Below are 10,349 nucleotides of genomic sequence, written 5' to 3'. Positions count from 1 at the left end.
GAAAATTTGCCACTTCTGGTACTAAATGTCTTTAATCATATGAATCCTATGATTATTCTAGCTAGGGCCTTCTATCTTTATATCCTGTTGGATTTACTGAAGCAAAGCTCCTGCCACAAAGTGGCTTTCTTTGTGTCTTCATTCCATGGGCTCTCACATCCTACCCTTACTCTGGTACCTGGCAGCAGGGTTACAAAAAAAAGAAGGGGGCCATGGTACAAGGCACATAGTGTAACTCATCTGAGAGCTTTGTTTTGCTAAGTGAACACTTGGCATGATGGAAAATTGGCTACTATCACTGGTTCCTCCCCTCCCATCTCCGTAAGGGTAATAAATCTGCATAGATGGATCTCTCATGATAGTAGGCCCAGAGCAAATTCTTCTTTTTTTCTAATTTGCTTCTTAAATAAATTTTCCTTTTTTTTTTTTTTTTTTTTTTTTACTTTTTTGAGTATGTTAGGAAATAATTTGAATGGAACAGGTTCAAATATGCCTTACTTATGCTTCCTTTAGAGTCTCAAATGCATTGTGCCTATCCATGTTCTTTGAACATCTTCAACTCACTACATCATCAGGGGCAACACTTAGTATGGACTCATATGCACAACTGCACTGGAAAAGCAAACGGGGTGAAAAGAGAAGAAAATACTGACTATGGTAGACTGCCAAGCCTTCCTTCTTTTTTAAAAAAAATTATTTATTTATTCATGAGATACACAGAGACATAGGCAGAGGGAGAAGCAGGATCCCAGGACTCTGGGATCATGACCTGAGCCGAAGGCAGATGCTCAACCACTGAGCAACCCAGGTGCCCCGCTAGCCTTCCTTCTTAATGTTCCTCAAGCCAATCTTGAGTAGATTTTTTGAGCCCCTAGTATAAGGCTAAACACTGTACTTAATTTTCCATTTATTGCCCCTCACACATTTCCACTAAGAACACTGAACTACTTGTAGTTTTTCCAACATGCCAAGCTACTTCACCTTTTGGTGCTTCTGCGATTCTCCTTCCCTTTTCTAGAATTTTTTCATCCCCTTGTCTATCTGATAGTGTTAATGATATTTCAAAACCCAGTGCTAGCTAACTTCCCCATTCATCTACTCCAACCTGGAAAGTTAATCACTTTTTCAGGGGATAGCTTGTACATTTAGTACTACATCTACATTTACTACATTGGTTACAACTGCCTTTTTTTTTTTTTTTACAACTGCCTTTTTTGTGTGTTTACCTTTCTAACCCACACATAGCATAATTTCTTAGTGCTGAGTAGTTTCAAAATTTATGAAAACTTAGTGGTGGAATATTAATTTAAAAAGTGTCATCTTGCACTACTTGTAGGTTGTAGGCTTTTCTTTTCCCGTTCTGGATAATGTGTAAGCTTTTTCAATGCAGATGAGATAGGGAAACTGGAGGACTCTATGCAAATCTGCTTTTTTGCTCCTTTTCCTGCTTCTGTTCTTGGTAGGAGCTGCAACCCCACCCCACTTCACACATGCCTTGTAATGCAAATAGCATATGTCCTCCTGGTAAGGGACAAGGAGCTAATGATTTCTCTAGAATAGAGAACGTCTAAAGAAGGATCAGGTGAGAATGACCAGATAAAGTCATCATTTGTGCATTCCAGACCAGAGGAGCTAGACATTCAGACACTAAGAGCCCCTGGCTCCAAGGAATAATACCTAGGCCCTTGTCTGTTTTTTGATCGGTTCCTGGGCGCCTGAGAGGACATATACAACCAGACCTGGATCCTCAATAAAAACCCTCAGACCATAAACAAAGACAAGACTCAGGCTCCCTTCCTTTCTGAGTCTCCCAGACACTCCATCTTTATCTGTTCTCTCTATAGCTTCAATAAATTCTCCCTTCACTTTCTGCTGGATCCCATTTGATTTCCAGGCTATGCAAAGACCCTCTTGGCTGGTTCTGCAGAACTTCCTCTGGGTCCTCGGACCTGGCCTACTGGCATCACAGAGACACTGTTTCCCCTCTACCAACTACATTCCCTAGCACTAAACTACTTGCAATGTCCGAGACTGGTGATGGGTTATTACTCTTGTCAGGTGCTTTCGACTAGCATCAAAACCAGGCCCTTTATAACACATATTCACATAAATGACAGCTCAAGTCAAACCTATCTATCTCCCTAAATAGATGGAAGCATTTCCCACCCTTCAAACATTCTTTTCTCTCCTCTAAGGTTATGTCAAAAATCATCATGATTAATAGTCAACATGTCCACTCCACTCAATGGAACTTCTGAGGAATTTGCTAGCTTCTTTTAGAATTCTATAGGAAATACAATCCTTTCAAAGCAACTGCATAGCTCCAAGGAAATCTGGGAGGAAAATGTATTAGCACATATCTACTACAATTATCATCAGCATTATTATTATTATCATCACATATTGAATTAAGTCCTTTGTGATCAATCTACTTTGTTTGAATATGAAATCACTCACTCTGTTTTAAATTCTGCCCTACAAGGTCTTTCTCTGTGAGCAAGTAGACTTAACTATGCCTCATTCAGTAAGGTGTATGTGTATATATTCCTATGTTTCACGGTATTTTTTCCTTATTTTTGATTGTTTATAAAATAACAATTTATTTCATTTTATATGGCATATGTACATCATATTGCATGCTACTGTATATATATATATATCATACATACATATCACATAGACATATTGTACATGTGTGTCTATGTGTGCCCAGTCAGGAAAGAACACAACTGTTAAATGAACAAAGAAAAATAAAGATATGAAGCCACCCGGGGCCCCTCTGGCCAATCTAGTAATCTTTGAACTTTAGCAAATGCCTTTAGTCCCTGGGATTAACTAACTTCTATTTGTATATCTATAGATAATGCATTCTTTCCTAGAAAGAACAAAACATTCCTGCACTTGTGAAACAGAAACCAGATCGTCTTATACAAACCCCCAGACGCTAAGGAAGCAGACCTCCTCGCACAACCCCTGAGCACTGAGATAACGTCTGTACCTGGTACCATCAAGTCTGCAGGTAATCCAGAAATGTTATGGGCCATGGCACTCCTTTTACTGATTAACTGTCCTAAACCCTTTAAAAATCCCAGGGCGAGGCAGAAACCTTACAGTTGACCTTTGGACGAGAGTCTGCCTTCAACCCAAGTGGCTGGCCTCCTGAATGAAGCTAATATACCTTTCTGATCAAAACCTGTCTCTCAGAGTACTGGCTTTTTGAGCAATGGGCCGCCAAATTTGGATTTCAGTCACTAGTATACTTTAATATAAAAAAAAACTATTAAGTAGTCATAAAATTGTTAATTTCTGGAAGGGACAGAAAGAAAATCCTAAGATATCACAACAGCAGAAATTTCAGGAAATTGTTAGTGGCTGGAGGAGCAAAGAGAAGAGGTTAGAATTGTTTAACAGATGCTTAGTTGAGGGGCCTCACAGAGAGCAGAGGATTGCTACAGCTCAGTTGATGTTGGCGTCTCCAATGGTAGTATGATGAGGCTGGTTCTATGCAAATATTGTAAAAACTGCAAACTGCTTAGGGCTGTTCCTATAGGAAAGACCTGCTGGCTGCTGCTTGGGTTGTTGCACTGATGCTGACAGTTCCCTCTGTCCTTCTCGCTTCCTCATGCCTTTTCCCCTTGTCTCCTCTTCCTTCCTCTCTCATACCATAAGGGCAGAGACCAACAAGCAGCAACTGCCAAAGAAGCAATGTGTTTTGCAGTCCCAGCCCTGGGAAACAGAACAGAGCAAGGAAGGGTTTGGAGCTGATAATAACTTGATAACTGATATGCTTCCTCTTCTTCTCAGTGACACTCTGCAGACTGCTTTGGTAAAATAGTTTTATACATCAAAGACTTTCAATAGATTTAACATTATTATAAGATCACCTTTCCCATATTTAACCTAGAATGTTCTTCCTCAAAAGGAAATATTATTAGCCTTGGAAAATCATACATACATACAGAAGAAGATTTTCAATATAGGCCATATTTAAAGTAAAGGATGTAATTTTCTTACATATCTCAATTTCCATTTTCTTCTCCTTCCCTTTCTTTCCTTTTCTCTATTTCTTTAAAGTAAGGGGTGCTGCTTGCTATACATGCCAGGTATCAATGTTACCCATATCTCAGGTCAGAATGAGCAGGACTTTGTAAAAAAAGAAATGAGTGAATAGCAAGTTGATGGGAGAGAGGTGAAAGATGGTTACCTCATTAAATTTCAGGTATGGTGAAAAGCAAATCTTTTGACTATGAAATGCTTTCTGGAGTTCTGTGAAGTCTCTGTAAGATGTAACATAATCAAGCAAGTTTCATAAGGACCAGTAGGATATTCAGTAAGGGAAAAGAAAAGATTTATTTTTATAAAGTGGGAAGACTGACATTATTGTCTATTAATTAAAGAGTACCCTTCAGTTGTAAGAGAGGTTGTTCTAAGATAAACAAATGAAAATTAATATTCATCTTTATGATATCAACAAAGTCATATTTCTATGAAAGGGGAAAATGTTTCCCTATATTCTCCTAATCAGTTCCACACAGGAATGTTTCAACTATACAGAAGAACTGTACTTTATTTTTTATTTTTATTTTTTAAAGATTTTATTTATATATTCATGAGAGATGCAGAGAGAGGCAAAGACCTAGGCAGGGACCTAGGCAGAGGGAGAAGCAGACTCCCTGTGGGAAGCCTGATGCAGGACTCAATTTCAGGACCTGGGGATCATGACCTGAGCCAAAGGCAGACGCTCAACCACTGAGCCACCCAGATGCCCCGAAGAACTATACTTTAAAAGGCAATTGAGTAAGGGCTGAAAAACCAGTCATGTTGTAGTTACTGAAATTTCTCAAATCTGCAATCATGTGCAGAAGAGAGTGTTGAATGTGAACCCTTCTCTCCTCTGCATCCTCATCCATTTCTCTATTATCTAAAAGGGGACAGACAGTAAATATCTACTCAGCAGAGGCAACAGCAAATGACAGATTGACTAGAAATCAGTTTACCAAGAAGATTTAGAAAATGTACCATAATTCTATGTAATGTTAGAGCAGCAGCTGCGTCTAGAAAATAATTGTGTATTTTGATTCCAGACATAATTCCATTCCATACTAGCAGATTACCAACCTTCGGAAGATCCTCCCCCCCCCCCCCCGCAAATTCCTTCTGTGATTATTTTTCTTCTTCCTGTCTTTTCCTGTCCTCCTAAATTTTATGATTTCCCCTCAACATTCCACTACAAGTATCGCCAATTTTATAGGTCTACAAATCAACAAGAAAAAGACATACCATCCAATAGCAAAATGGGCAAATATTTAAACAGGCACAAAAAGGGTTATCTAAATAGCCAGTAAATACACAGAAAGGGATTTCACTTCGTTAGTCATCAGAGAAACGCAAATTAAAACCACAGTAAAATATCATTATATGAGAATGACAAATTTTTGAAAAATTATAAAATAATAGGAGGATATACAATAAGTAAGACTTCTATTAATTCTTGGTAAGAGTATGTGTGAATGCACTCAACTACTCTGTAAAACTGATTGTCATTGTCTACGTAAGTGGATCACAGTCATACATCACTACACCTCCAACTGAAATATATGACCAAAAAATCCAAGTACAAGAGCATTAACAGCAGCTTCATTTTTTAAAAAGACTTTATTTATGAGAGAGAAAGAAAGAGAATGAGAAGGGGAAGAGGGAAAAACAGGCTCTTCTCTGAGCAGGAAGCCCGCCCTGGGACTCTATCCCAGGACCCTGGGATCATGACCTAAGCTGAAGGCAGACACTTAACCAACTGAGCCACCTGGTGCCTCATAGCAACTTCATTTTTAACAACCAAAAACTGGAAACTTAAATGTTCTTCCACAGCACAATGCATAAATAATTGTGATAGGATCAAACAATGGAGTAGAAATTATTATTTTTAAATGCAAATTATTATTTTTAAAGATTTTATATATTTATTCATGAGAGACACAGAGACAGAGAGAGAGACAGAGAGAGAGAGAGAGGCAGAGAAAGGACTCAAATATATAAAGCAGAAGGAGAAGCAGGCTCCACACAGGGAGCCTGACATGGGACTCGTTCCCGGGGCTCCAGGATCACGCCCTGGGCTGAAGGTGGAGCTAAACCGCTGAGCCACCTGGGCTGCCCCAGAAATGCAAATGAATGGTATACTGCCATAAATAGCAAAATGAATGGGTCTCAGAACATAATGCTGTGGGGAAAAGCCAGACCCAAAAGAATATATATTCTATTACTCCATTTATATAAAATCCAGTAAGGCAAAACTATCCCTTGATAGGAGAAGTGAGGATAGTCGTTATTTTTGGTCAGAAGTGGTGGTGGTGGTGATCAAAAGGGAAAATTCACAATCTAATTCCAAAGTGTGTCCACTTTGTAAAACTTCTTGAACACTTGCATTTCACTCTCTATGTCTTTTATACATCAATTTAAAAGTTTGCATCCATAGCCTTTTTATCTAAGGAAATCAGATGGACTTGTGATAATGGGCTCTAACCTGGAAAAAAAAATAGCAGACGATCACTAAAGATAAAAAGCTTCTGACGTGTAATATTATTGTTTTACAGATGTGCAATTTATGTTAAGGTTATATAGCTAATAAGTGGAGGAATTGAACCCAGATCTGTCTGCCTCCTCACCATTATGCTACACTCCTATCTCCTCAACAAATCTTCAGAGATGTTCTCCAGAAATCAAGAATGAATCTTTTGTAGCCAAGGCATATGGCTGATACCGGATAAGATAACAGAATTCTAGGAAAAGGCTCCAACTTTTCCTGGAGTTGTCATGACTTAAATCCTCTCTTTCTCTACACAGATCAGAGCAGAAACAAATGAAATAGCAGAATCACAACAAAAGAGATCAACAAAACTAAGAGCTGTTCTTTATTCAAGAAGATAAAATTGACAAGCCTTTCACTAGACTAAGAAAAAAAAGAAAGGACTCAAATATATAAAATCATAAATGAAAGAAGAGACTTTATAGCTGGGATAAATGTATATGTCTATAATTCACCAAGAAAAAGAGCTACAGACATTACATTTTCAAGATACGCAGTTCCAGGGAAGTGTAACTAACATTATACATCTTATTTACATAAGGTGTACCTCTCTGTTTATCCAGTGAGAAACTTCCTCTAACCATACTGAAAACGTTTATTCACTAAAGAGTTTATTGACACTGAAAAAAAGTTTATTAAATTCCTAGCAACGGGATCCCTGGGTGGCGCAGCGGTTTGGCGCCTGCTTTTGGCTCAGGGCGCGATCCTGGAGACCCGGGATCGAATCCCATGTCGGGCTCCCGGTGCATGGAGCCTGCTTCTCTCTCTGCCTGTGTCTCTGCCTCTCTCTCTCTCTCTCTCTCTCTCTCTCTGAGTGTGACTATCGTAAATAAATAAATTAAAATAAATAAATAAATAAATTCCTAGCAACGATGTACAAGGGTTCCAATTTCTCCATATCTTCACCAATACGCATCATCTTCATATGTATATCCAGCCATCCTAATAGGCATGAAGTCATACCTCACTGTGATTTCAAATTGCATTTCCCTGATGATTAGAGATATTGAGCACCATTTCATAAACCTGTTGGCCACTTCTAGGTCTTCTTTAGAGAAATAGCCAAGTCTTTTGCTCATTTTGTAAACAGATGATGATTTGCTACTAAGTTGTAGGAATCCCTTACCTACTTTGGATATTGACCCTTTATTACAGTTTTTCAAGTATCTTCCCCCATTCCATAGTTGGTTTTTTACTCTGTTGATTATTTCCTCTGCTGTGCAAAAGCTTTTTAGTTTGATATAGATAGTGTAGTGATTATCGAAAATAGTATGAAGGTTCTCCAAAAACTTAAAGAACTCCCATATGATCTAGCAATTATAGTTCTAGGTATTTATCTAAATAATTAAAAGCAGGATCTGGAAGAGACATCTACACTCCTTTGTTCATTGCCATGTTATTTGCAATAGCCAAGCTATGGAAACAACCTAAATGTCTTTTGGTGGGTGAATGTATAAAGAAACGTAGTACATGCATAAAGTAGAGTATTAGTATTATTCAGTCTTAGAAAAGAAGGAAATCTTGCCATATTCACCAACACAGACTAACCTGAAAAACGCCATGCTAAGTGAAATGAGCCAGTCACAAAAAGTCAAATACTGCATGATTTCACTTAAATGATGGATTTAAGCTAGTTAAAATCACAGAAATATAAAGTAGAATGGTGGTTGCCAAGGGTTGGGGGAGAAAATGGGGGCTATTCAACGAATACAAATTTTATCAATTATACCTCAATACAGCTACTTTTTAAATTGATTGATTGATTGAGTGAGTGAGTGTATGAGCAGGGGGAGAGGCAGAGGGAGAGGAAGAGAGAGAATCTCAAGCAGACTCTGTGCTGAGCATAGAGCCCAACAAAGAGCTCAAACTCACAACCTTGAAACTGTGACCTGGGTTGAAACCAAGAGTCAGATGCATAACCACCCAGGCACCCCTCAATACAACTATTTCTAAAAACATTAAAAAATAAAAAACAGTGATGTAAGACCACAAGTACTACTTGTACATTTTCTTTGAGATAACATTTTTAAATATAAATCTCCAAGCAGCTACTTGAGATCCTTCTTCCTCCTCCCCATGATCTTCTCAGTTCCCCAGTAAGTGACACAGTCTGTCATCACTTCTCCCCTTGCAGCTGCCTGCAGCCCAAATGATCGCCTCCAGTCTCATCCCACTTCCATTCCTTCTCTCTCTAATTTTAATAGCATATTTGTAACATGAAATAGATCATGCATACAAAATACTATGATAACAAATGTCCTATTTAGGGGATAATAAACAAAAAAAATTTAAATGAATGCCTCTATACCCACAACACTTTAATAAAGAGATATTACTTTGAATTCTTTATAGTTTCTCACCAATCCCAACCCCCATCTCCATCAGAGATAGTCAATATCCTGAATTTTATATTACACATGTTCTTGCTTGTATTTGCAGTTTTTATAACATAGTTATAAACTAAATATAAACATTAAACCAAAAACAATTTAAGCAATATTTTGTTTCCTGTTTTAAAATTTAAATTACTATAATCATACTAATTTATTCTACTGTGAACTTTTTCATTCTGCTATGTTACTAAAATTCATCTAGATACCTGTACTTTTACTCCATTTTCTTTTTCACTATTGATCAATATCCATCATATAAGCAGATCACAAATTATTTTGTTTTTGATAGATATTTGCATTGTTTGCATCATTTTTGTCATAAAGGGCAATCTTAAGATTACTTTTTGCATGTATTTTGAATATATAAAAGTGTTTATAGGGAATTTATCTAGGAATGAAGTCACAGAGTCATTGGGTATACATATTTTCAAATTTATATTAATAACAAAATGTTTTCCAAAGTAATCAAACCTAAACAATTTCCTTTTGTCTCATGTCTTTGTTAATATTGTTATTTTTAAAATTTTAGTCATTCAAATTAGGGTGTAGTTTTATCTTAACATGTTCATACACTGGGTATTTCTATTACCTCTTTCATGAAAATATAGATTACGTCATTTGCACATCTTTCTTTTCTTTGGGGGGGGGGTCATTTTCTCACTGACTTCTAATGCTGTTTGTATACTCCTGAATCCTGCAGGGTTTTGTTTTAGTAATCAGTTTAAGAAATATCATTTCCCACTACAGCTTGTCTTTTTATTATCTTTTGATAAAGCATAGTTCTCAAATTTTATGCAGACTTTATCAATATTTTCCTCTGTGGTTTCTGTCTTTTAAATCCTAAGAAATCTTCCTTACTCAAAAGTCATAAAGATTTCTATTTCTTAAAAAATTTAAAGTATTTTCTTTCACATTTAAGATCTTAATCAATCTGGAATTGATTTTTGTATATGAATGAAGTGTCTACTTTTTTATGTTTTTTTTCTCATATAGATAATGGAGTTTCCTCACCATTTAATGAACAGGCCATCCTGGTCTCACTGACTTACAATGTCTCTCTGTCATATATCAAGTTTCCAATCACATGTAGAACTATTTGTGGCTCATTTATCACTGAACCAATACCATATTGTTTTAAAGCATTACCTTTTTTTTAAAAGAGAAAACTATGGGCAGCCCTGGTGGCTCAGTGGTTTAGCGCCGCCTTCAGCCCAGGGCCTGATCCTGGGGACCAGGGATAGAGTCCCACGTTGGGCTTCCTGCATGGAGCCTGCTTCTCTCTCTGCCTGTCTCTCTCTCTCTCTCTGAATAAATAAATAAATAAATCTCTGTGTCTGTCATGAATAAATAAATTAAATCTTAAAAAAAGATCT

This window comes from Canis lupus, chromosome X (genome assembly GCF_048164855.1).
Source record: "Canis lupus baileyi chromosome X, mCanLup2.hap1, whole genome shotgun sequence".
Classification (NCBI taxonomy): domain Eukaryota; kingdom Metazoa; phylum Chordata; class Mammalia; order Carnivora; family Canidae; genus Canis; species Canis lupus.
Note: the sequence above shows the minus strand (reverse complement) of the source record.